A 27476-nucleotide genomic window follows, 5' to 3' on the forward strand; every position below is an offset into this window, starting at 1 on the left:
TTTTACTGTGTCCATGAAAAAATTATTTGAGGGGATTCCTTGAAGCCCAGAATAAAAATGCCTTCTTCCAGGGAGGATTTGACTTAATTTCTGCCGGAGACTAAAGTCATTATGAGTCTGGGAGTACTTTAAACTAAATTCAGGTTTGGAGTTTTGTGGACTGCTTAGCTGTTGCGCATTTGGTTTGCAAATCTACAGCAGGGCGGTGATTACAACTCCTCAGGGTTTGCCCCCTGCTCTGCTCAATGCCGAGGTAACTTTCCTTGCAGTCACCTAGGAAAGGGACAGGTTTAATTCTGTTTTATCCTCACCTGGAAGTTTTAGTGCTCTGGGGTCTCAGTTTATCGTGCAGAACCTTTCCTGTAAGACTTCTCACCACGGTCTACTCTTGGTCTTTGACTTCTGTCTCCCTTTCCCCATGAGGCTGTCAAACCCCAAGTTCAAGTTTGTTGGGATCAGCAAATACCCTGAGAACAAAGGTTTTATTCCTTTAACCTTTCTGGGTTATCATGTTTCATTAGATTTCAGGCTGGTAATTCTTTTCTCTGCTGTCATCTCTTTCATGCTTTTAAGATTTTATTTTTTAACAGCTTTATTGGAGTATAATTGCTTTACAATGGTGTGTTAGTTTCTGCTTTATAACAAAGTGAATCAGTTATACATATACATATGTCCCCATATTTCTTCCCTCTTGGGTCTCCCTCCCTCCCACCCTCCCTATCCCACCCCTCTAGGTGGTCACAAAGCACCGAGCTGGTCTCCCTGTGCTATGTGGCTGCTTCCCACTAGCTATTTTACATTTGGTAATGTATATAAAAGATGTGTATTTTATCTAAGTTCTCTGGTTGTTTTCAACAGATGAATTGGCCCAATTAACCTAGCCTTGCCATATCCCTGGAACTGGAAAGCCTCAAACTCTCTCATTTTCTGTAAGGAGAGTTTTCCTCCCCAGAAATACATACCTGTATTCTGGAGTGCAGTGGTCCAACTACTCTATGTACAGGTTCTCCATTTTGTCAATATCTTGTCCTCTGGTGTCCCCAAATCCTCAGGGTCTCTTGGATTTCCCCTCTGTAACAATATCCCCAGGAGGCAGCTTCCTGCACCTGGCTTGGTCAGTTACCACTCTCTCATCTGCATGATGCTTTGCGGAGCGTCGTTGGAATCTCTCTGCTATGAGACTATGAGACTTTGTTATTGTTGGTTGATCCTTTTTTGCCTTTTATTTTTTATAGTGGAGTTTCACTAGGGCTTGAAGATAAACAGAAGAGCTCAATCTATCATCTCTCAATGGGAATCCCCTTCACTCTTCAGCCCACTGTAACCTGAACGGTTGTCTCTGCCAATCTGCTGAAACTTCCTTTGGCAAGGTCACTCAACAATAGCCTCCATGCTGCTAAATTCAACGGATATGTTACATTTCTCAGCTGCCTTGATTTGATACATTTGTATTTGATACAGATGACTAGCCCTCCTTCTTGAAACACTGTTCTCTTTCTTTACATGACTCTCTTGACCCTCTACTTACCTCTCTGGGCTTTGTTTGCCAGCTTTTTCTCCTGTAAATAACGTAAATGGGCACCGAACCCAGGCTCAAAGGACCTGATTTCTTTTTCTGACTCTATTCAGTTTGAACAAATGACTTCCACTCTGTGGACTTCGATTTATGATTTCTAGCAGCACTTACAGTTCTAGGTTTTTATAATTCCAGATATTTGAAGACCTTTTCAGGAATGGAAATGCTAGTAAATAATGTCTACGAAAGCTGAGTAGGACCACACCAGTTCTAGCCAACAATATTTAATGCTACATTCTAGAAGAGGAAACTCACTTAGAGAAACAAATGCCCTTTAGAGCTCAGTAGCTTTCATTTAGCTGTGTACGATGTGTGACCAAATTTTTTTTTTTTAAACTAGAACACCATCCTGCGTGGGACTCTAGGTTTAAACAGAAATATTTAGTAACCTTACCTGGGGCTGTGTCAAAAAAAGGATTAGCAAAAGAATCAGAGCATCAGGCCCCTCCTTGAATCACAGTGGGATACCCTGTTTGACACAGAGGGATATTTAGAAGGTCATCTTGGAAAAAATCTATCCCCGGCAAATGAATGGTATGTCTTCAGTATTCTATAAGAATGATGGGCTCTTTGCTTTTATAATTTAGTCTTACATGTGCTTCCCAAAGCAAATCACCATGAAACATTGATGGTGAGGGAAAAGTTTCTTTTTTTTTTTTCTAGTTTTTAATTTTTGTGGTAAAGTATCTGAAGTTCTCCAATATGCTGGCATTTTTCACTAGCTGAATTTTCTTATGTGATGGGATTGTTTGGGAAAAGCAACATTAAGCTAATGCTGTAATGGGAGAAAAGGACATCTAACTCATCTCTGTTAATACGTGTTTAGAAACAATTGAGAGATAACATATCTTTAGCACCCTTGGATGATTTAGACCTGATTTATAACTCAGCACCATCCAGTAGAACTTTCCGTGATGATGGGAATTTTCTCTATCTCTAATCTGGTAGCCACCAGCCCTATGTGACTATTGAAGACTTGAAATGTGGCTGAGGAAGTTGTACATTCATTTTATTTAATTCTTAATTAATTTAGATTTAGACCTAAATCACCACATATGGCTGCTGGCTCCAGAGCATAAGACGTTAAATCAAAATATGCTCTACCCTTGTAGCTTGACAATGATGCCTTCCTAAAGACCAGACGGGTAGGTTCACATTTAAACTTCTTAGACTCCTCAGGAGTCTAACATCTTGTTAGTTTCATAAAACACTCTTAAATACATAGGCGTATAGTGCATGGCCCTCCATGTGTTCTCTGTCCTGAGCTCTGAAAATCTGAGGGGTGGAGCTGCACTCAGGAGTCCCTTCTGGTGTCACAAACAGCTGCCTCTTGGCCTCCTCTTGGGGCTGGGTTTACACATATTAATAGCTCAGTCCACCCTTAGGAAGATAACCCTAGAAGCAAGTTAGGGGCAGTTCAAGCAGGGAATTCTGCAGTCCTGGGTAATTTGAGCGTGGTCTAACAGCGGGGATATCAGCTCTGATCTAGCACAACCCCTTGATCCTTTGGACTCCGTGCCCTGCCATGGGTCAATCCCTTTAGCAGATCTTGCTCTGGTCCTACTCTAGCCATGCATGCCACTCCTTGAAGGGCAGGTCCTAGGACACAGGCCACCTCTGCCTGGTGCTAAGGCAGTTCCATCTGAGTCTAAGACAGACGACTTATCCCAAACCTCACCTTAAATCAGAGATATGCCCGCACACTATGTCGTGGAAGAGCTAGACCTGTGGACAGTACCCCTGAGACATTTTCAAGGTAGAGTAACTGACATGCCCAGAGAAAGTCTAGGCCTTGAAAGGGAGAAGGAGAGATGGAGGAGCTTTTCTGGTAGGAAAAGGAAGAAGGAAAGAAAGAAATTCCAAGCAGATAGTGCCTTGTCACTCCAAAGGCTGGAGTATGGGCAGGGGTTAAGCCAGGAGTAGACAGAAGACCAACAGTTGAAGCAGGGAAAGCAGATTGGGGCCACGTTGGAAAAGGTCTTAATAACCATCATTTTAATCCATTGGAATATAAGCTCAAAAAGACAGAACCCACGTCTGTCCTGTCTGCCAGCAAGTCCCTCACAAGTCTTAGCACACTGCCTGGCCCAGCATGGTAACAAGGACCATGTGCGGACAGGCATTCCTGCCAGAGCCTTACCCTTCCCGTGGAGTCCGGATTCTAGTAGGTTCTTTGGGCCCAGAGGTAGATGAGTCCTCTCATTCTCCTCTCCATTTATCTGAATCCTTTGCTGAAGTCCTGCCATCTCAGACATGAAGAGGAAGAGTGGAAGGAGCTCCTTCACAAACAGAAGGCTACCTGGAGAGATCAGAGCAGAGTCAGAGATTGCAATGCCTTGGGGAATGGTAGGCACAGGGCATCCAGAAAGAAGAAGCAATCCATGGAGTCAAATGAAGCCGAGGTACCGAGAGTAGTGGGAACTGAGGAAACGCTATTGGATTTGACAACTAGGGGGTCGCAGGTGGCGGTTCAAAGGAAGGGAAGACAGAAGCTAGATTTCCAGGATTTGTGAATGAGGGGTCAGTGAAAAAGTGGAAACAGCATGTGGAGGCTATTCTGTTGAGAAGATATGCAATGGAATAAAGAAGAAAGAGGGCGGTAGCTCAAGGGGGAGAAGATGTGGAAAGAAAGCTGTGGGCAAGGTGGTTCCAAGCTCAGAAACAGGTAATGAAGACAAGGATTATCGAGAAGCTGTGAGGACTTGGTCAAGACTCTGCAATCTGGTTGTGTAATGGGCACAATCTGGGCAGTGCCGGGCAACAGAGGGTTGGAAGGAAGCTTCCAGGAGAGCAGGTGGTGGGCACCGAGGGGGATTTCTCGGAATGGGGAATTGGAAAAACAAGAACACTGAAAGGACAGGAGCTAGGGTCTTGTAAGTAGATTCCCTGTGCTAATTGAAGAGTCTGAGCTTGGGGCCCCAGCTGGGTAGGTAGGTCAAGTAATCTACCCAGGACCACACAGCTAGTACTGGGTTGAACAGTGTTGCGACTGAACTGTGTCCCTCCCCTTCCAAATACACCCAAATCTACATGTTGAAGCCCTAACCCCTAATGTGACTGTATTTGGAGAGAGGGCCCTTCGGGGGATAATTATGGTTAAATGAGGTCATAAGGGTAGGGCCCTGATCTGATAGGATTGGTGTCCTTACAAGAAGAGGAAGGGAGACCAGATCTCCCTCTCTCTCTCTCTCTCTCTCCCTCTCTCTCCCTCTCCCTCTCTCTCTCTCTCCCTCTCTCTCTCTCTCTCTCTCTCTCTCTCTCTCTCTCTTTCTCCCTCCCCCCCCATTCTGTGTATGTGTGCTCACACATGCTTGTGCACAGAGGAAAGGCAACGTAAAGACACAGCCAGAAATTGGACGTCTACAAACCAGGAAGAGTGCGCTCCCAGAAACCAACCCTGCTGGCACCTTGATCTTGGACTTCCGGCCTCCAGAACTGGGAGAAAATAAAGTTCTGTTGTTTAAGCCACCCAGTCTGGTATTTTATTGTGACAGCCCAAGCTGACTAATACAAATAGTGTAACCCTCCAAATTCACGTCCACCTGAAATCTCAAAATGTAATCTTATTTGGAAATAAGTTCTTTGCGGTTGTCATTAGTTACGTGAAAATGAGGTCATATTGCATTAGGTTGGGCCCTATATCCAATGCCTAATGTCCTTATAAAAAGGCCAAGTGCAGACACAGGGAGACACAGGGACAACACCATATGAAGACAGTGATGCGGCTGCCATCCAAAGAATGCCAGAGATCACTGGCAATGACACCAAGCTAGGAAGAAGCAAAGAAGGTATCTTCCCCGCAGCAGAGTAGAGGGAGCACGGCCCTGCTGACACCTTAATCTCAGGATTCTGGCTTCCAGACCTGTGGGGGAATAAATTCCTGTTCCTTCTACTACCTCACCCTGCTTCCCCAACTAAAGCTGATCTTCATTTCTGAATTCAGAGGCTATATTAAGATTTTTTTCTTCCAAAAAATTAAGATTTTTTTAACGCTAAATCTAATTTTTGAAAAATCTCATGGGAACAATTTGAACAGTCCGGAGGAGGGTAAGATGAAATGTTTAAAACCTGCCTTCTCACCCATCCTGCAGTCACGTGGCCCCTTCCTTCTCGACACTGATCAGGCATGGGCAAGGACACTGTCCCTTTTCTTACCCACTGAAACCCTGCTATACACACTAGTCAGTAACTTGTTTCTTGTTGCCTAATAATTTAGCTCTGGCCGTACAGGAGAAGGGCTGCCCCAAGACCGTGCTCTTTAAGGGGCTCCTTCAAGGACAGACTCTGGAGCCATCCTGTGTGGGTTCAAATCCTGGCCCTACCACTTGCCGGCTGAGTGGTTCCAGGCAGGTGACTGAACCTCTCACCTCGCAGTGTGCTCCTCTGTCAAGTGCACCCACCTCATAAATTGCTCTGAGGATTAAATGAGTTGATACACACTAGCTTTTCGCCAGTACACGCATCACTTCAATGAACATCTTTGTGAATGCCCCCTTGTGTTTCTAGAAGATAAATTCACGGGGGGCGAGTTAGCTGTGCCAGTTTTCCCTGCCACCAGTACAACAGTGTGTGTTTGACACTGTCTCCCCGCATCCACTCTAACACCAAGTTCCTATACTTTAAGATTTTGATGCTATTTACAAAACACAAACAGACTCACAGACTTAGAAAACAAACATGGTTACTAAAGGGGGAAGGGGGAGGAGAGATAGATGGGGAGTTTGGGATTAACAGATACACTCTACTATATATAAAATAGAAAACCAACAAGGACCTACTGTAGAGCACAGGGAACTCTGCTCAATACTCTATAATAACCCAAATGGGAAAAGAATCTGAAAAAGAATGGATACATGTAAATGTATAACTGAATCACTTTGCCGTATACCTGACACTAACACAACATTGTAAATCAACTGTATTCCAATATAAAAATTTAAAATATTTTAAACACTAAAAAGAGATTTTTATAAGTAATACTTTAAATATTGTTGTGTATCTTGTGACCTGGTAGGCAGTGTTCTTCCTTTCTTTTGCTAAATATCTGCCATTACTAGTTTGGAAACATATTTCGTGGTCGTTTGTAAATGGGAAGGTGACAACTGTCTCAGAGTTCCCTCTTTCATGATTGGTTCTCACAAGCCGTGTAGTGGTGGGTCAAAGGCCATCATGAGAGCATCTGGCCACAGCTGGCAGCCTGCCCTGGCTCAGTCCCTGTTGGGATGGAAAATACCTGTACTCCCTTCAGACGAGAGGTGATTCACAGCCTGTCGTGCTTGGGATTGAGCTAACGGAGCTCATCCTATTTTCAGATGCACCCCACTGTCTGAGCATGTACACGGGGTGGCTTGCTGGGGGTCAGTCCACGCGTCAGGAAAAGAACAAGGTCCATGCTGTAGGGAGAAGCTTCCTGCCTTCCTATATTATTATCATTCAAGCGCTCAGCTCCAGCAGCACGGAGCATGAACAACCAAATTAGCCATTTGTCATCTCTAAAACTCCTGAACGGATGACCCGGAATAAGACAGGAAAGACAACTTGGAAAATGGAGGTAAGATGCTTGTTAGGAAGGCAGAGGGAGAGCAGTGGCTGCGTTTGTTTGCGGCTGTTTATTGTTATTCCCCTCACTGTGTACTAGAAGGAAGAAAATAATAAGTAAATAAATGTAGAAAAATACAAAATATTCATAGAATTAATAAACTCTCTTCTAAAAAAAAAATACTTCATTTTTGGTGTTCACCTAACAACACTTCCACCGCTCTTCTCCCGATCTCAACATCACTGTTCTCTGCATGCCCCCTTCATCTGCCCTACCTCAAGCAAAGTCCTCTGGGCCGGGGGCCTTGCTTGATTCTTTCCTGGGTTTCTAGCACCCAGCACAGGGTCTGGAGCCCCACAGAGGCTTGGGACACATGTATGGACACAGAATCTGGGGCAGCAAGATATGCAGGCGGGCTGGCTCCATTTAATGGACCAGGGAAAGTGGGAACTATCTGGAAGCTGGAATGCTCCCACCCAAATTTTGCAGAATGCAACTGTCGCCTAACTAAAGGCCCAGTAGCTCACCTCCCTTCCCCAGGTATTGTGGGGCTTCGAAGTGCGATGAAGTTTAAAAAAAAAATACTCAAGTCTAAGTGATCGGGTAAAATCCGTGAAGCTGCGCTAAGGGCGTGAACACTCCAACCTCTGTGTCCTTTAAGATTAGATCACACAAACCCATTTATAGATCAAGCCAAGTTTGCTTAATTACACACAGACACACACGACTTGGAGAAATTAAAAAAGAAAACGGGTGAGTTTTGTTTTTCTAGGCGCTTATCAGATGGAGCCTTACAGCAAAGTTGCAGCGATGAGAGGCTCTAAAAGAAAATGTTTCCTTCATTCGTGGCGAGGATATGACATCTGAGGTGTTCCCCAGGGCTGTTCAGATTACAGATGCTCACTAAGAAGGAGAACTCCATTCTCCCCCCTCCCCTTTAATTACAGAGTGGGGGGAGATGTTAGTCATCGTAACAGGTGAAGGTCCTGCAACCCATCACTGCCCTGTAGGGGTGGTGAGCAGACATCCTGAGAGATCTTTCTGACTTGGGAATGAGCTGATTTGAAAGTCACATCAAATGCAATTGTGGTTACTTCTACTTCGAGTGACTCATCTGTGCTGACGAGAATATAATGACACAGTCACGACTGGCTGAGCTGTGCGCTGCCGCCAGCACGCTCCCCAGAGGACGGAGGGGACCGCTGGGTAAAGACTTTGACGTCTTTACAAATTCTCTGCTCCCCACCCCCGAGCCTATGCCCCTCCTCAGGCAAAATTGTGTTTGGTCCCCCAAAATACAGTCATTCCTGTGTATCAAGGGTTCCTCAAATGGTTTAAATGTTCACATTTTTTTAAGAGAAAAATATCCACTTTTAGAGAAAAGCAGAGGTTCTTAAGCTGGGGGGAGGGGTGCAGGGAGCAGGTGTTAGACACCAAGCTTAGTCACACTTGAACAGCCCCAATCTACATCTAGGCACCCCAAAGACACAAGTGGAAAATAACCAAGCAAGTAAGCCCACTGGTTAAACGACAGCACCCCCAGTGTTCAGCATGGGTGGCAAAGAGCAATTCTTCAGCAAGCGGTGAGGATGGATGGCTCAGAATGCTGGCACCCGGGAAAAGTACTGGTACCCAGCTGGCGCTGGCAGTGATTCATCACAAGGAAGCCAGTTATGCCTGCCTGCTACCAACCTGCCAGGGACACGAATATCTGAGGCCTCGCTGTTACATATTAGAGTTGGGGGAACGCTAGACCAGAATCCGAACTCTGGGCCTGCCTCTGCTACTAACTAGCTCTGTGGCCCTGAGCAAGTCGCTTACCCCCTTAGGGACTTTATTTGTTGCAACAGGAACGTTTCAGGTCCGCAGGATGAATGGTTTCTAGGGTAAATCTCATGTTGTGTTCTTACCACAAAAAGCAGAAAAGAAAGGACCCAAGGAAGCTTTGGGAGGCATTAGGCACGTCTAGTACCTTGACCGTGGTGACGGTATCACAGGGAGCTGCGTGGTCCAAACGCATCACATGGTGCGTATTAAATAGGAGCAGTTCTTTGTATACCAATTATACCTCAATAAAGCTCGTGCTGAATTTACAGAGTCCATTTTTATCCTTACCCTCTTCCAGACGTCTCCTTTCCAGACAGGAGAGGTCCAATTTAGGGCTAACCTCTTACACAGAGAAACTTCTCAGAATTCACGGTTGCTCCCCGGAGAAGCTTTGTAGCACATGGAATTGATGGAGAATCCATTTGTTTTAAAATCTGTACAAATAAGCCTTCAAGAAAGTCTCAGCATGAAGAGGAATACCCAGGGACCCAGACCTCCTTTCCCCGGTGACCACTAGCTATAAGGGGAAAAAATAGGGTATCTCTGGCACTAGGAGGTATCCTGGCATGCCCAGCTGAGTCATTCTGAGGGTAGGAATAAGGAGAGGACAGAGAGTCTTTTTTTTTTTTTTTTTTGCAGTACGCGGGCCTCTCACTGTTGTGGCCTCTCCCGTTGCGGAGCACAGGCTCCGGACGCGCAGGCTCAGCGGCCACGGCTCACGGGCCCGGCCGTTCTGTGGCACGTGGGATCTTCCCGGACCGGGGCACGAACCCGCGTCCCCTGCATCGGCAGGTGTAGTCTCAACCACTGCGCCACCAGGGAAGCCCGAGAATTAATCTTTGAAAGCGATATACCTGGTACCGTTCAGATGGGGAACGGGCCACCTAGGCCATGTAGCAGCACAATCCCTAGCTGCCCCAAAGCACTAGGATCAAGCAAGGCTCGACTGCAGAGAGCCGATGAGAAATGACACAAGCCGTGGGGAAAAGCTGGTCATTCTTGGTGCAGGAACGCCACCTAGTGTCCAGAAGGGGCATTGACAACGTTGAAGTAACGCAGTACAGCTGATCGTGAGTGAGGCGGGTGTGTGGCTTCCCGGGCGTTCTGGGCAGAGGTCTGAGTCTGAAGCCTGAAGAAGTGGGACCAACGACACAGACATCAAGCATCAGCCAAACCTATGCCCTAGAAATATTGGCATTTCTCAGGGTGTATAGGTGTGCACGCGTGGGTGGGTGCACACACCCACATACACACGCGTGCATTCCATTTCCCTTCGTAATCTATTACATTTTTGTTATATATGTCTTTTGGGAAATTGATGTCTACTTACTTCTGAAAGTTTGGAAAATAGAGAAGGGTAAAGCTTCTGGCCATGAAGGAGTAACAGAATCTGGAATTAGTCATCCATCATAAACAACCAGGAGCTGAGCAAATATATAAGAAACAACTAATTTTAGACCTCAGACAAGAGCACGTGGCTCTGATATTACAGGCAAAGGAAATACATGGAGTAGGGAGGAGGGACCCAAGTCGAGCAGAGAAGTTTCCATGAGCTGAAGAGCTGGAGGTCAGAGTTGAGGGGGCCGAGGCAGCTGGGACCTGTGCACAGAGCCCCAGAGTTGAGGGAACGGCTGGGAGGAAGAGGTCCAGCAATGTGAGAATGATTTTCCTTGAGTCTTTACTGAGTGCCAGACTGAGCGAAGAACAACTTGGAAGTTTTCAGCAGAACTATTTCCACAGCTCACACAAGACTGGCAGGTGTTCAAGTTCTGGCCAAAAGAGAGTGGAGGATCCCCAGTGATCATATAGAGCACTGGGTGGAGATTTCAGAGAGATGACACCTTGTAATAGATCTGAGAGATCCCCAGAGTAAAGATTCTTTTCTTAAATTCTGCAAGAATTTTTCTTAGCATTTCCTTTAATTATAGAGCCTTGTGTATAAATGGTGTGTGTCCAAAGATACTACAGGGAACCATTTAACCGAATGTTTTACAATTGCCTCGCCATGCTCACCATGTTCCCTGCCTGCGGTCGTGTGGTCCTCAATGCCCTCCATCTAACATCCTCCACTCAGCCGACTCTACATCTTAGCTCTGTTCCTTGGAGCACCCCACTTCCGGTGCTACATTCTGCATTAGTCAGAATTCTTATGGGAAAGCACTGGAAGCTGGCTTTTCTTTAATACAGCCAAAAAGTCGTTTAGCAAAAGGATATTTGGTAAATCATTAAGTCACTGGGGGCATTGAAGAACTAGACTCAAGCTATGAGGCCAGAAACAATGAATCAAATCATACCGCAGAGCTTCTGGGGGTGACCCTACTGCTGTCACCACTAAGCACTCGGGTCACAGACTGCTGGCAGTGGATACTGATCCTGCTGCAACTACCACCATCAGAGGAGAATTCTCTGCTGCCGCAATTCTTTAGGTTCCTAATGCCACGTTCAAAGACTCAAAAGGGGGCCTCTGATTGGCTGAGCCTAGGCCATGTGCCACAGCACAGCTCCAATACTGGGATATGTGGCATTTTCATCTTCTCTAATGGGACGTGGACTCTGCCTCTTACACCAAGAGTCATGAGGCAAGGAATTCTCCAAGCATGACAAGAGGTTCAGATGCTAGGTAATACTCGAAGATGAAAAAATATACCCTTCACAATTGTAACTTCAGCCACCATCTGGCACATAGTAGGCAGTTAATGAATATTTGTTGGTGGAGTGATTGAACAGCATAGAGGAGTAAAACGGACTAACGGTCTACAGAAGGTGATCAGGTGAATGAAAGGGCACCTGAATAGTAACCTCCCCGGGGACAGGACACAAAATAGGAATCAGGTCAGTAATCCAGGCGTGGTAGTGTGTGGGGAGGTAGAGCGCTCACGGCTGGGCAAAGTGGGAGAGCTAGGGTACCGGTATAGGGATAAGATGGACCATTTCTCAGCAACAGAGTGGTGGGCATTAGGGAGGGGGTTCACTGTTCTGGGATGAAGCCCTGAGAGGCATAATCCCTTGGGTATATAGGAATTAGACATGCGGGGAGTATTGACCCAAGTCACGCAGGCTGGTTCTTGACCCTTGCACCTTTGAACAAGAGTCGGAATTAGTGCTACATGGAATTGAGGGTATCATGTCATATGTGCGGCCAGCTCACGGGTCCCGGGGGCCCTGTGGTTACATCTGAGGATCTCTCAAGGACTCCAGCCATAGGTACCTGAGGCAGGCTAGGGCATTAGCTCTGTGCCTGAGGGCAGCTTCTTTCCCCCTGCCAGGGTGTGGTAATGTCCACCGCTGAAGAAGAGTAGCTCAGCTCCCTTAGGGCAAGTTAGTGATTAGAACCAACAAAGCATGGAAATGAGGACTGAAAATTAGACATTGTTGGTTCACCTGAGACCTCCCAGTCTGAGACAGCTATCCCGTGATGGTGCCTGGGCTGGACAGAGGCTACCCAGACCTTCCACCTCCAAGCTTTCAAACATGAATTTGCTGGTTTTTCAGCAAGTGGAACCGCTAAAGGCAATCCAAAAGTTCAGAAACCAGGGGTCCAAAAGCCAGGCTAAAGAACAAATCAGGATGCCATTCAGTTGTAAAACAGATCACGAAATCGCAAAGGATGGTATGTATTCTGATCACTGGGAGACGACTCAGCTATTGCCTGGAACCAACAAGTTCTGGGTCACTTCTGCAGAATGAGTGCGATGGTTAATTTTATGTGTCACCTTGACTGTTGTTTAAGTCACCCAGTCAATGGTGTTCTGTCACAGCAGTTCAAACGGGCTAAGACAACGGGGATGCAAATGAACTTATTTACAAAACAGAAACAGACTCACACACTTCGGAAACAAACTTACGGTTAACAAAAGGGAAAGGTGGGGGGATAAATTGGGAGATTGGGATTGACATATTCACACGACTATATATAAAATAGGTAACTAGTAAGGACCTGCTGTAGAGCCCAGGGAAGTCTACTCAATACTCTGTAATGAACTATATGGGAAACGAGTCTGAAAAAGAATAGATACATGTATACGTATAACTGAATCACTTTGCTGTACACCTGAAACTAACACAACCTTGTAAAGCAACTAGACTCCAATATAAAATAAAAATGAAATTAAAAAAATAATAGAACCTAACCTATAGTGCTCCTGTCGGGATTAAATAAGCTAATGTATGGTATGTAAAGTGCCTGGCAGAGAGAAGGTGATCAATGAATGGTAGCTGTTGTCACTCTTATTACATTAGCTGTGAAATTTTAACATAGTTATTGCATAATAGTGTCTCTTTCGCCATACACACAAATACAGTCAATAAGCATGTCCAGCCCCGGGCTCAGCCAATGTATCAGTTGGAGTCCAACCAGGAGAGAAACAGAAAGCATACATTAATTTAAATAAGAAAGACTTGCTATAAAAAATTGTTAACTATCTCTAGAGAATTCACCACTAAGAGGGAATAAAAGAGGGCTTTAAAGAGCATCCTAGGATGAACATTACTCAGCCATAAAAAAGAAGGAAATAATGCCTTTTGTAGCAACATGGATGGACCTAGAGATGATCATACCGAGTCAGAGAAAGACAAAGGTCATATGATATCACTTATATGGGGAACCTAAAAAAGACACAAATGAACTTATTGATGAAACAGAAACAGACTCACAGACATAGAAAACAAACTTATGGTTACCAAAGGGGAAGGGTGGGGAGGGATAAGTTAGGAGTTTGGGATTAACACATACACACGACTGTATATAAAATAGATCACCAGGGCTTCCCTGGTGGCGCAGTGGTTGAGAGTCCGCCTGCCGATGCAGGGGATACGGGTTCGTGTCCCGGTCCGGGTAGATCCCACACACGGCGGAGCGGCTGGGCCCGTGAGCCATGACCGCTGAGCCTGAGCGTCCAGAGCCTGTGCTCCGCAACGGGAGAGGCCACGAGAGTGAGAGGCCCGTGTACCACAAAAAAATAAATAAATAAATAACCAACAAGGACCTACTGTATAGCACAGGGACCTCTACTCAATATATTATAATAACCTATAACGGAAAAGAATCAAAAAAGAATATATATGTATAACTGAATCACTTTGCTGTACACTTGAAACTAACACAACATTGTAAATGAACTACGGTAAAATTTTAAATAAGTAAATAAGGCTAACTTACATCTCTTACTTTAAAAAAATATATATCCTAGGACTAAGGGAGAGGGGGCAGGGACTTTCGTAAGACTGGAAGTCAGACCTCGTTGAAGAGGGTGTGGTTTCAGCCCAGTCAATGGTGAAGTTCACTGGGCTTGAAGCTTCCTGCTGGGGTGCCAGCAGTCTGAGGCTGACATGCAGGAAACCATCTCCTGGATTTCCAATAAATTCCCTGGGAAGCTGCCCAGGAGGAGGTGGTGAGCATATGCGGGAAAGCCAGCGAGGGCATCTTCAGAACCTGCCGGGAAACTGCCCTTTGGCCGGTGCTGCTGAATTCTCCTGGAAACTGGGTGAGGCTCCCACAAAACTCACAGGGAATCCACACAGGGGAGAGGGCAGGTGCTGCAGGACTTGCCTCTGGGAAGGTAGAGGGAATGAGGGGAGGAAGGGTTGCTGCTGAAACTCACCAGTTGAGTGCCCTGGGAGCAGGAAGAAGCAAAGTGCACCAGAACCAGGAAAAGAAGCCCTTTCGTCCTCCACGGTCGCTCCAATGCCCTGTACTGGAAAAGCTTAAGATTGTGCCAGCTGACAAGGGGGAAATATTCCAGGATCCCAGGCAAGCAAAGAGGGTTTGATCTGGGTCTGAGAGGCAGTACAGTGCTAATTGGCACAGCTAGGGAAGGAGTAGAATGTGACAGCTCCGAGTGAGGGCTCTGGAGCCCCACTGCCTGGCTTGAAATTCCAACTCCGCCACTTACGATCTGTGTGGTCCAGCCTCTCTGTGCATCAGCTCCCTCATTCTTTTTCTTTAAATTTGTATTGGAGTATAGTTGCTTTACAATGCTGTGTTCGTTTCTGCTGTACAGCAAAGTGAATCAGCTATGCGTATACATATATCCCCTCTCATTTGGATTTCCTTCCCATGTAGGTCAGCACAGAGCACTGAGTAGAGTTCCCTGTGCTCTACAGTAGGTTCTCATTAGTTATCTAGTTTATACATAGTATCAGTAGTGTATATATGTCTATCCCAATCTCCGAATTCATCCCGCGCCAACCCTGCTTTCCCCCTTAGTATCCAGAGGTTTGTTCCCTATGTCTGTGTCTCTATTTCTGCTTTGTAAATAAGATTGTCTATACCAATTTTTTCAGATTTCACATATGCGTTAATATACGATATTTGTTTTTCTCTTTCTGACTTACTTCACTCTATATGATAGTCTCTAGGTCCATCCACATCTCTACAAATGACCCAATTTCGTTCCTTTTTATGGCTAATATTCCATTGTATATGTGTACACCATCTTCTTTATCCATTCATCTGTCCTTGGACATTTAGGTTGTTTCCATGTCCTGGCTATTGTAAATAGTTGTGCAATGAACATTGGGGTGCGTGTGTCTTTTGGGGTTTTTTTTTTAACATCTTTACTGGAGTATAATTGCTTTACAATGGTGTGTTAGTTTCTGCTTTACAACAAAGTGAATCAGTTATACATATACATATGTCCCCATATCTCTTCCCTCTTGCGTCTCCCTCCCACCCTCCCTATCCCACCCCTCTAGGTGGTCACAGAGCACCGAGCTGATCTCCCCGTGCTATGCGGCTGCTTCCCACTAGCTAGTTCCCAGGACTCCTGCTGGTCTTTAGTCTAGAGGCAAAGGACATCCACAGACTGACTCCATCTCCCATGGCTCTTGATCTTGATGGCAGTTCTGAATCTCCTGTCATCAACTATACCACCTGCTACTACAGACTTCTGGATCCTTCTCCTTCACTCCTTGGAAATTGTAGTTCCTGGCTCACCATCGCTCTCTCTAACGCTATTCCTTCAATAATTCTTGCTGCTTCGAAAGGGCTCCTCCGCAACTGCCCCGTGATGTGGTGAGACATCCCAGGAACGGCTGGGCCTCCTTGTCTGGCCCAGGGGGGCCTTCCACCCCAGGATAAGGACTCTTACTTATCATCATGGCATCATGGACATTCCTGGAACAGCTGGATTCAGAAAGTCCTCCTCTGGCCTTAACACCTATACTTGCACCCGAGCAGGCAGGGGCCAGGTGGCAACCTCAGGAAGTTCCAGAGTCTACGGAACTCTCCATCTGGAAAATGGATCTCAGACCCCTCAGTGGGCCAGGAATGCGAAGCTACTGCCTACCTGCACGCCCTGGCAGTGGGGAAGGCCATCAAACCCCCCCCATGACTCTTTGTCTGCTAGAGGCAGCCTCTCCACAGCTGCCATGGTGAGCTTTGCAAACATAAATCAAAGCAAGCCACTGCCCCGATTAAGACCTCTCCGTGGCAGCCAGCCAGGCTCATATCAGGAGGCTCTGAAGCTAGCTATAGCTGAGGACTGCCCTTAGCTCCCAGAGACCTCTCTGTTGTTTTTGGCTTGGGTTTGTTGGGTTTTGTGACATATAACATTGTGTGAGTTTAAGATCTACACTGTGTTGGTTTGACACGTGGTCCTTTAGTGAGTCGACGGCAGAGCTGGAGTTAAGCTCTGGTCCCCTATCTCCCAGCACCCTCCTCTGCCCACAGAACCAGGCTGCTTACAGAAAAAAATAAAACTAACTCCTGCTTCCCCTGGGTTATCCTAAGGCAACCTCATCTACAAGCCCACAGAGACTTTCTGTTTCCTCCCATTCACCTTGTGGAGTCAAATAGTCCTGGGTTTGAAATCAGACTTGGCCACTTCCTAGCTATATGTCTTTAAACAGTCATTTAACCTCACTCCACCTCAGCTTCCTCGTGTATAAAATGGAGCAAATGGTACCCTCATCACAGGGCTATTGTGAGAATTAATGAGCTAATGTATATAAAAAATTTAGCACCGGGACTTCCCTGGTGGTCCAGTGAGTAGGACGCCGTGCTCCTGGTGCAGGGGGCCCGAGTTCGATCCCTGGTCGGGGAACTAGATCCCGCATGCATATGCCGTGACTAAGAGTCTGCATGACTCTTAGTCATGACTCATGCAAGAGTCTGTACGACTAAGAAGTCTGCATGCCTCAACTAGGAAGTCAGCATGCCACAACTAAAAAAAAGATCCCGCATGCCACAACGAAGATCCCGCGTGCTGCAACTAAAACCCAGTGCGGCCAAAATAAATAATTGTTTTTAAAAAAGTTAGCGCCGTGTTGGCAAATCTTAAACAATAAATGGTTGCCATCGTCACCATCACCACGAACATTACCATGACTTCTATTGGCACGGAGCTTCTGGTTTCTCTAGCCACCCCAGCTCTCGTGGTCCACCCTCTCGCCAATCCCCTGCATGCTCTTGACCCATTGGCCCCTACTGCTCTCACCCTGCCAGACCTCAACCCTGGATTGAACCCACCTCCTGCCCGCTCATCCCACAGCCTGAAGGTTAGGGACACTCCAAGGTGAGGATTTTCTGCCTGAGCTGGGCCCTCTCCACCACCTGGATCACAGCAATCTTTCTCCTTGTACCTAGCACAGTTTTTTTAATGCCCCATATGGAAAGTTTTCTGAACTTCCACCGTCTGAGCAGATAAAAAAAATTCTTAACCCCCTTCCCCAAAAATTAAGGCCTAAATGGGAGAAGTCCCATCATGCCTTGAGCCTTGCTCTCCTCTACATCCCTCCAGATGGCTTCCCTGGTGGCAGCAGTGGTTAAGAATCCGCCTGCCGATGCAGGGGACACGGGTTTGAGCCCTGGTCTGGGAGGATCCCACATGCCGCGGAGCAACTAGGCCCATGCGCCACAGGTCCTCCCCTCTCCATGACCTCCAGCCTCCCAGCCCATAACTGACCCTCTCTCCCCCTTTCTTCCCTTGTCTTTCCACCCTTTCCCTCTTCCCTGGGAGGCAATGTCATAGGCTGGCTAACAGCACATGCCCTGGGGTCACCTGCATGGGATCAGAACCAGCTCTGCCCCTTATTGGCTCAGTAACCTAAGGTAGGTCCAAGCCTGTATTCCCTCAGCTGTAAACTTGGGCTAATAATAGCATCTACCCGGCTCACAGGATTGTAGTGAGGATCAAATGGCTTTTAGAGTACAGCCTGCCCAATCATTAGGCATGGGTCCTGGCCCCTTCACACCGGCCAAGGCAACCTCGTTGCTTATATCCCGACCAAAGTGTCCTTTCCTTGACTCCGCGTGCCTCCAGCTACCACCCTTGGCTCTGCTCCTTTTTCCAGCAAAGCTCCTCCAGCGACAAGCCTGTGCTCCTTTTCCCCACTCCTGCTCCTTGCCTTCTTTCCCCAAATCTCTCCAATCTGGCTGACAGACCCAAGGGCCCCTCTCGTCTTCATCTTCCTTCACACAGCTGATGACTCTCTTCTTCTGGAAACGCTCTTCCCTTAGCTTCCATGACCCCTCCGTGTTCCTGATATGCCTCCTACCTCTCTGGCTACCCCTTCTTACTCTCCTCTGTGGGCTTTCCTTTCTCTGTGGGGCCCTCAAATGTGAGTGTTTCTTAGGACCCCAGCCCTCTCCTCTTGTCATTTGATATTGTCCCCACTGGCAATTTCATGAACAAATAGGTTCAAATCATGGGCAGAGCTCAAGAAGTCGTGCCTAGCTTCCAATCTGAGAAGAATGGTGAGGTTATAAATGGGCCTATCACGGGCTTACACGTTGAGAAGTTAGTGGATTGGTAACAAGTTGGGGAGGGAGTCCTGAGGTCCTGAGCAACGTGAAGGTATGGCATGCCTGTTCCCCTCAAGCTGCACGGTAGGCCGACTGTCTCAGTGACCTAAGCAGTACTGGACGCTCCCTCTTGCACCAGGGCCTTCTACCTAGGAAGCCTTTGTCTCCTCCTTGGCTTATGGAAGCTGCTCATAAGAACATGGTGTACAGGCTGGTTCTAAGCAAGTGGGGGTCACGAGGAGCAACACAACAGTAGAAAACTGAGTCCACACAGAAAAGTGGCGTAAGCTACAGGCAGAGGGTGACTTCTCTCCTTTGAAATGAGCTCAGAAACGCATTCTTGAGTCTCCAACGAGGTCAATAGAGGCAGTTGGATGTCTCGTCTGGTAGGCAGAGCCTGGGATTGGGGACCCTGAGATGATGGCTGGCACCTCGGAAGGTGTCCTGGAAGACCTGGTGTTCCTTTAGATGTGGGGTGGGGTCCTAGGTGTTTCTGAGTACAGTTAGTAAAAGCCAGCCTTCCTGTAATGGGGTGATAGCTTGTGGACGACTGTAGGCCGATTGCCCAGATTCGGTGGTTGGAAAGCATGTGGTGCAATCACTTGATCCCTGCCACGCAAAACCCCGAAGGTGTTCTCCAAGGACTCTGCCCTCTGCTCCACTTGGCATCTGTCTGTGGTGGCAGTGGGCAGGGACGTGGCGATGGGCGGAGACAGAGTGTTACCCTTAGAAAGACTTAGGGATTACCTTCCAAAACTGGGCTGGGAACTGAGGCCCTGAGCCTAACTCAGTGGCCTGGGAGATAGCTGACTCCTATTCTGAGTGTGGCATTTTTTTTCTGGGGAAGGGACAGGCTGGTAACCACGGGTGAACCAAGCGGTCTCCCACCAACAATGTATGAGCGTGCCCGTTGTTGCAGATACCCGTCAAAATTGTACTGTAGACCTTCCTCATTTGATTCATTCTGCTGGATATGTGGTGGTATCACATAGATGTTTTGATTTGCATTTTACGATGATCAGTCAAGATGAGCCCATTTCATATACGTATGGACCTTTTGCTGTCTTCTTCATGAAGTGTCTCTGAGTCTTTTACTCAGTTTTTATTGGATTGTCTTTCTCATTATTTGTAGACCTTCATTATACATTTCTTAACATGACTCCTTGGTCGTTTCCATGTATTTCAAGTATCCCCCACTCTGTGGCATGCATTTTCACTTGTGTTTTCTCTTTATGATGTATTTTAACTACAGAAATTATTGATTTTAATGTAGTCCATTTTATTGATTTTTTTCCATTGTAGTTAGTGTCCCTTGTGCCTAGTTAAGAAATCTTTACCTAAAGTCCTGCAGATATTATCTTATTTTATCTCCTGATTTATCTTTCACATTTGGTCATTAATACATCTGGAATCAGTCTTTGTATATGGCGTGAGGTGGGATCCAAATACATATTTTCCCATGTGGATATCCAGATGGCCATTTTCCAAAAAGGTCATCCTTTCTCCAATGAACTTTGACATAAATCAAGTGACATGTGTTGGGTTAGTTTCTAGACTCTCTATTCCATTGCTCAGTTGTTTTTTGTGTTTTTTGCTTTTTCATATCCCTGTGCCAATAACACATCAACGTAATTACTATGGCTTTACAAGTCTTGATATATGGTGATGTAAGTGCCCTTTGCTTTGTTCTTCTTCAGGATTATCTTAACTATTCTCAGCCCTTTGTATCTCCATATAAATTTGATAATCAGATTGTCAATGCACACACACACACACGCGCACACACACATACACACACACACAGCCTACTGTGATTTTTTATTGCAATCACATTGATCCTTCCAATCCATGAACATGATATATATCTCCATTTCTCTAGATTGTCTTTAATTCATCAGCAACGTTCTGTCATATTCAGTGTAGAAATCTTGCACATGTATTTTTATATTAAATCCTGCATAATTCATGGGTTTTTTGTTGCTCCTGTAAATGGTATCATTAAAATTTTTTTCTGTTTGTTTGTTGCTAGTACTTAAAATAACATTGCTCATTAATTCTAATAGTTTATCAGCAGATTTTTAAAAATTATGCCTGCTCCAGGTTTTAAATTAAAATATTACTAGAGACACTGCATTGGTCCATGAGTCTCTGCTACCTACCATATTCCATTCTGCTCTGTGCAGGTCATAGCATTTATGAGAAGTCCTTTTTGGGTGTAACCTGAGGCTCATGAGACATGCCCGTGGGTTTCTTATGGCAGGAGCCTGCGATTTTAACCAAATGAAATTTAGAAATAAATAAAACCTTTAGTAAGTGTGTATAACTTGGCAAGTATTGCTCTAAGGGACTACTGTTCTTAGTCCTTTGCAGGTGTTAACTCATTTAAGTTCCTTAACAGTCCTATGAAGCAGGTACTGTCATAATCTCATTGAACAGATGGGGGGAAACTGAGAGAAGACAAAAAATTTTCCCAAGGGGCATCCCTGGTGGCACAGTGGTTGAGAGTCCGCCTGCCGATGCAGGGGACACGGGTTCGTGCCCCGGTCCGGGAAGATCCCACACACCGCGGAGCGGCTGGGCCCGTGAGCCGTGGCCGCTGAGCCTGCGCGTCCGGAGCCTCTGCTCCGCAACTGGAGAGGCCACAGCGGTGAGAGGCCCGTGTACCGCAAAAAAAAAAAAAAAAAAAAATTTTCCCAAGGTCAGCCAACATGTTAGTGGCTAAGCGTTTCACCATTACACTATCTGGCCACTCCTAGTCTATAGAAATCAAGTCTTCAGCCTGGCTCTCTCAACGTGAGGCTCTCCACCTCCTCGTCCTGAGCCCCGGCTTTTTCCCCCCAAGTCATCACTCCATCTGCAATTGCCTAGTGTGCCCCTCCCCCCAGGCTGCTTCTGGAGATTAAGGACGTGGGAAATCAGGGAAAGCTTCATAGAGGCGAGCTGGCCTTTAAAGCTGAGGAGGATTTGAGCATGTAAAGCTGAAGCGAGGAACAGTGTCAAAGACACGCAGAAGAAACATAGAGAGATACAGAGCACGGGTTCTCAACCTAGGACTGGTCTTGGTGGGAAGCAGAGTTTTCACATCAGTTCTTGTCAGTACCAATGTTATTCTTACCCTTCGTGCTTTCATCAGAACAACCGTATATACCACCATTAATACTCGAGTCATTTGAAAATGCCCCACCTTCGTATTGCTCAGTCACCGCGAAGGTCGCATTTCTCCCGTGGTATCATTGCAACCTACAATGGCTAATGGAAATACTGGAGTGTATCTGCGCTGCAGACCCTCCCTCCACCCATCGTCATTAGGTCTGGCCTCACAACTTCCCATAAATTAGCAATAGCATAACGGAATACTTGAGGGCATAGCAATGTGTTCTCAGAAAAAGCTTCTAGTTTCTTTGCTTGGGATCAAGAACCTTCAAGAGGATGATTGGGGATAGGGCTCGGGGCGTCAGAGGACAGGAAATATCAAGAACTACCGCCTTAAGAAGCAGCACGATGGCATCAAAAGCACGAGCAACGGGAGAAAAGAGAAATAAGTTGGACTTCATCAAAATGACAACTTTTTGTGCATCAAAGGACACTACCGAGAAAGTGAAAAGACAGCCCTCAGACCGGGAAGAAAGAATTGCGAATCATATATCTGTTAGGGGTCTAGTATCTAGAATATATAAAGAACTCTTGGTCCCCGGAAGTGATGCACGCAGAAGCCCACATGTGCGAGTCTACCCCAACCTGGCGGTGCTCCTGAAGAGGTTGCTGCACCCCCGGAGGCCCCCAGTGGCCTTGGGCCACCCCCTGGGATGGGGTGCGAGGCCAGCCTGGGCACTGATCCCAGGGCTGCTGTGCGAGTGCGGTTCGCCCCCAGCCCCACAGGCTTCTTGCACCTGGGCGGCCTCCACACTGTCTTGTACAACTGCGTCTTTGCCAAGAAGCACCTGAGGCTGGAGGACATGGATCAGACCTGCCTTGTGCTTGGGGCAGCAGAGAATATCGAGGACGTGCTGGAGTGGGCAGGCATCCCCCCTGACAAGAGCCCCCACCGGGGAGGTCCTGCAGGGCCCTACCTGCAATCTCAGCGACTTGCACTCTACATCCATGCTACCTAAGCTCTGCTGAAGAGCAGTGGCTGGAGCTCCTCGAGAGGGAGGCCCTGAGGAGCCATCAGACTCGCCAGTATGACAATCGGTGCCGGAGCCGGAGCCAGGCGCAGGTGGCCCAGAAGCTGGCCAAAGACCCCAAGCACGCTATCCACTTCCGCCCGGAGGGGAGGCACCAGCCTTCCAGGACTTGGTGTATGGCTGGAATCCGCACAAGGCGGCCGGCACGGAGGGGGACCCGGTCATCCTGAAGAGTGATGGCTTCCCCACGAACCACCTGGCCTGCGTGGTGACCAACTACCACATGAGCATCAGCCACGTGCTGCGGGGCCCCGAGTGGCTGGTCTCCACCTCTAAGCACATGCTCCTCTACCAGGCCCTGGGCTGGCAGCCCCCACGCTTTGCCCACCTGCCCCTGCTCCTCAACAGGGATGGCAGCAAGCTGCCCAAGAGACAAGGGGACATTTGCTGCCGGCGGCTTCCTGCCGATGCCTTGCTCAACATCATCACCAACTGCGGCTCACGGTTTGCAGAGAACCAGATGGGCAGGACCTTGCCAGAGCCGATCACACAGTTTGACCTGACCCGGATCAGCTGCCACTCAGCCCTGCTGGACCTGGAAAAGCTCCCAGAATTCAACAGGCTGCACCTCTGCCAGCTGGAGAGCGATGAGACCCAGAGACGCCAGCTGGTGGGGAAGCTGCAGGCCCTCGTGGAAGAGGCTTTCGGGAGCCAGCTGCAAGACAGGCATGTGCTGGACGCAGCCTACGTGGAGAGAAGCATCCTGCGGAGACAGGGTCACATATGCCGCCTGCAGGATTTGGTCTCCCCAGCGCACTCCTACCTGTGGACTCGGCCTGCTGTGGGTCGAGCGCAGCCGGGTGCCATCTCAGAGAGGGTGGACGTCATTGCCAAGCGTGCGCTGGGGCTCTTAGAAGGATCCGGTATGAACTTAACTCGGGACATGCTGAACGGAGAACTGCGGAAGCTGTCAGAAGGTCTGGAAGGCACCAAGCACAGTAACGTGATGAAGCTCCTGCAAGGGCCTCCTGTAGCTGAGGCGACGTTGTCCTTGGGACCAAAGGAAGTGCGGGAACGAATGCAGAAGGTGCTTTCCAGATAGAGAGAAGGTGTGCAGGACAGCGGAGGTGGCCATGGGAACCGTAGTTGTGGGACCTGCCCTCAGAGGGGAGAAGCAGGAGGCCTGGACCCCGTTGGAAGCTTCTGGAAGGAACCAAAAGTGGGCACAGAGCCTCCGGGTGCACGGGTGCATTTATGGCACCACGCCAGGCCTGTCCTAATCAGTTGGCCAGCATCGGCCAGCCACCTCTCACCTCCCTGACTCTGGAAAGGAAGGCCTCATATCTGGCTCTGACACCACAGGACACAGCAGAGGTTAGGAGCTGGTTCACAGAACAGTCACAGCTCATGTTTTAGTCCGCTCGGGCTGCCACGACAAAATAGCACAGACTGGTGGCTTAAACAGCAGAAAATGATTTTCTCAGAGTTCTGGAAGCTGGAAGCCCAAGATCAAGGCATTGGCAGGTTTCGTTTCTCCTGAGGCCTCTCTCCTTGGCTTGCAGACGGCTGCCTTTTTGCTCTCTCCTCACATGGTCTTCCCTCTGTATGCGCCCTCGGTATCTCTCTGTTTGTCCGAACGCCCTCTTCTTCAGAGGACACCAGTCCTCTTACGGGGACAGGTGGTATTGGGGAAAGGTCTGCTTTCTGTTTGTCTGCTCCCCTAGTTGGCGACCGCAACCAAGATGAAGAAAAGTTCGTCATTACCGGTTGTATGAATATCTCCAGATATTTATTTACTCTCGGAGTCTGTTGGTATGGGAGTCGCTCATTCTTCAATTTATTACCCTCTTAGCAGCAGCTCTAGCTACAAGGGCCTTCATTATATCCTAACTGCCAGTACCAATTGCCCTTATCTTTTAATGTTAAAAATCCATTTGTAAACGCATTTCAGCAGCTCTACCATCTCAGCGTCATGGCTAATTTAATCTCCCTCCGCCTCTATTAGCGCCACAGGGGGCGGACCAGAGGAGGCAGCGGCGCCCAGGCTAAGATTTCGCTCAGCAGGAACTCGATGGGATGTAGTGGGTCAGACCGGGGGCAGGGGACCAGCCAGGGGAGGGACCTGGAAGCAGACTATGAAAACATGGACCTCGGCTTGGAGGGGCTGACGGGGAACGGTCTGGGAAACTGTCAGGCAGGGTTGCTGGAACTGAGGGCTCTGCGAGGGTGTGATTTGATGCGAAGGAGAATTTCCCGGCATGTGAAACAGTGCTTCTCGTCTGACCTGCTCACTCACCACTTCTCAGAACACTCCATGCAGTGAGCTGTGGCAAAGAGCGCAGTGAGCCTCAAATCGGGAGACTGGGGGCTTTACCTACTTCGTTCCTCACTCACTGGGTGTCTCGGTAAAAGCTCCCTCACCTCCCTGGGTATCACGTTCCTCAACTGGAGGTAATAATCCCAACCCTACTGACCCCTCAAACTTTGGATGAGGGCCAAATGAAATTTAAAATAAAAAAGTTTTAGTGAGCATGTATTATTTGTCAAGCACTGCTCGAAGGAGGTCCTGTTCTTAGCCCTCTGCATGTATTAATTCATTTAATTTCCTCAACAGCCCTATGAGGAAGGTACCACCATAATTTTATGGAACAGAGAGGGCAAACCTTTCCCAAGGTCACACAGCACATCAGGGGCCAGGCGTTTCACCATTGTGCTATTCAGCCACTCCCAGTCTATAAAAGCAAAGCTCCGTCAACTGGAGGTTTCTTCACCTCCTCCTCCTGAGCCCTGGCTCTCAGCAGGTAGGAGAGGGGTAAGCACCCTCCTCGTTCCGTGCTGCTCCTCTCAGGCCATCGTTCTGCCATCTGCGTGTAAATTCGTCTCCTCTTCAGCTACTCACTCCCCCCATGGGACTCTGCCATCCTCCTCCCCTCCTGGTTGCTGGCATCTAATGGCCTCCTACTCATGTCACTGGAGACTCAGCTCACAGGATCAGTCTTCCTTCTCCCCCAAAGCCAGAGCATCACCTTGGGTGACTTCAGTGTCCAGGAGGGCAACCCCTCCACGACTGTACCTACCAGTGACAGTTCAGTCAGGGAAGCAGAGTCATGATGGGCGTGAAGGAAAATTGGACCTCACGACATGGTGGGAGATGCTGGGCAGTGAAGTCTAGAAGGGAGACTCGGAGGGTCAGAGCAAGAGTTCCTAAAGCGTTTCCCCAAAGCACTGGTATGATGAACGAGTCAGAGCTTACAGGAAAATTGGAGAAGCTAAGTATGTTTCGCTGCATCAGGCAGCAAAGAAGGCGAGTTTGTGGGGAAGTGTATGAAAGCTGCTGCCTCTGTGCTCTGTCACCTGGGGTAGGTCCACGACCAAGTGTCTGATGCTGGGCCTGAGGCCCCGGGCCACTGCTGGGAAGAAGAGCTGGATGTAGAACAGAGGAAAGCAAGGACGACCTGGAACATTCTAGGTACCTCTGCCTCCATCTGTCACCATATATGGCCATGAAGACTTTCAGGAAGCAATGGGCTCTTCTTCAGACATCAGCCTTGTCATCACCGGGGACCTTCCCCTCCTTCCGTCTTCAGCCACCCCTTCCATAGTCATAACCCAAATGTACTCGTCCTCTGAAATTCCTCATGTAGCCATCACGCAATATGGCCACAGCCCCTTCGGTTGTTCTCACTGAGGTCACTAATCGCCCCCTTGTCATTCATTCAACAAACATTCATCGAGGCCCCCACTGTGTGTCAGGCACTGTGTTAGATGCCGGGACACAGTGGTGAACAAAGACAGATCAGAATGTGCTCTCATGAGCTTCCAGTCTGGTCGGGGTGATGGGTTTTGATTCTACTAGAGTCCCACATATAAGTAAAGAATTGTAGTGGAGAAAAACACTCTGAAGGAGAGGTAAGGACATGGTGCAATGAAAGAGTAGCTGCGCGAATTTGTCTGAATCGGGGACGTCAGGGAAGGCTTCCCTCGGGAAGTGATGGTTGCACTGAGACGCTGTATTCGAAGTTAACTAGGGACTTCCCTGGCCGTCCAGTGGTTAGGACTCCGAGCTTCCACTGCAGGGGGCACAGGTTCAATCCCTGGTCGGGGAAGATCCCGCAAGCCACACAATGTAAAAAAAAAAAAAAAAAAAAAAAAGGTTAACTAGGCAAGGATGAGAGAGAAAGATTTCCAACAAACAATGTCTGTCAACTCACTCCAACCTGGTTTTCTTCTCTATCATGCCACCAAACAATTTCTGTTAAGGTCACCAAGGTTCACTTTGTCACTAAACTAAGCTTTGTAGAGAAGGGATTATATTCCAGGAGAGGGTGGATGGCTAGGTTAGCAGCCTCAAGGCAGACGCAGCAGCAGGACCTGGGGGGTGAAGGGGATTGTTTGCAAGGTATCAGAAGACAGGGATTGAACTGATGTATAACGGGGACTAAGATGAATTGGGAAGGCAAAGAACCGGGAGAGGCTGATGAACCGCGAGACGGGCAGAGAGAAGAGCATATGGACAAAGAGAGTGTGTATGGCCCACTTGAGGACCTGTGCGGCTGGAGTGTGGATACGAGTCTGGGGAGAGAGGTAAGGGATGAGACCTGGGTCATGAGTGACTTTGTAGCTCGTGGTAAGGAGTTTGCACTATCTGCTGATGGCCACGGAACCCAT

The 27476-nt window shown here is 47.8% G+C and overlaps 1 protein-coding gene and 1 pseudogene across 1 annotated transcript in view; one reads left to right on the forward strand and one right to left on the reverse strand.

The window, feature by feature from the left end:
• Positions 1–27476, reverse strand: part of MTMR1 (myotubularin related protein 1) — a 520398-nt gene that overhangs the window by 189969 nt on the left and 302953 nt on the right. The gene's annotated exons all lie outside the window — the stretch shown is intronic.
• On the forward strand, positions 22186–23910 carry LOC131748843 (nondiscriminating glutamyl-tRNA synthetase EARS2, mitochondrial pseudogene; annotated as a pseudogene).

The sequence above is a fragment of the Kogia breviceps genome, chromosome X (assembly GCF_026419965.1).
Source record: "Kogia breviceps isolate mKogBre1 chromosome X, mKogBre1 haplotype 1, whole genome shotgun sequence".
Classification (NCBI taxonomy): Eukaryota; Metazoa; Chordata; class Mammalia; order Artiodactyla; family Physeteridae; genus Kogia; species Kogia breviceps.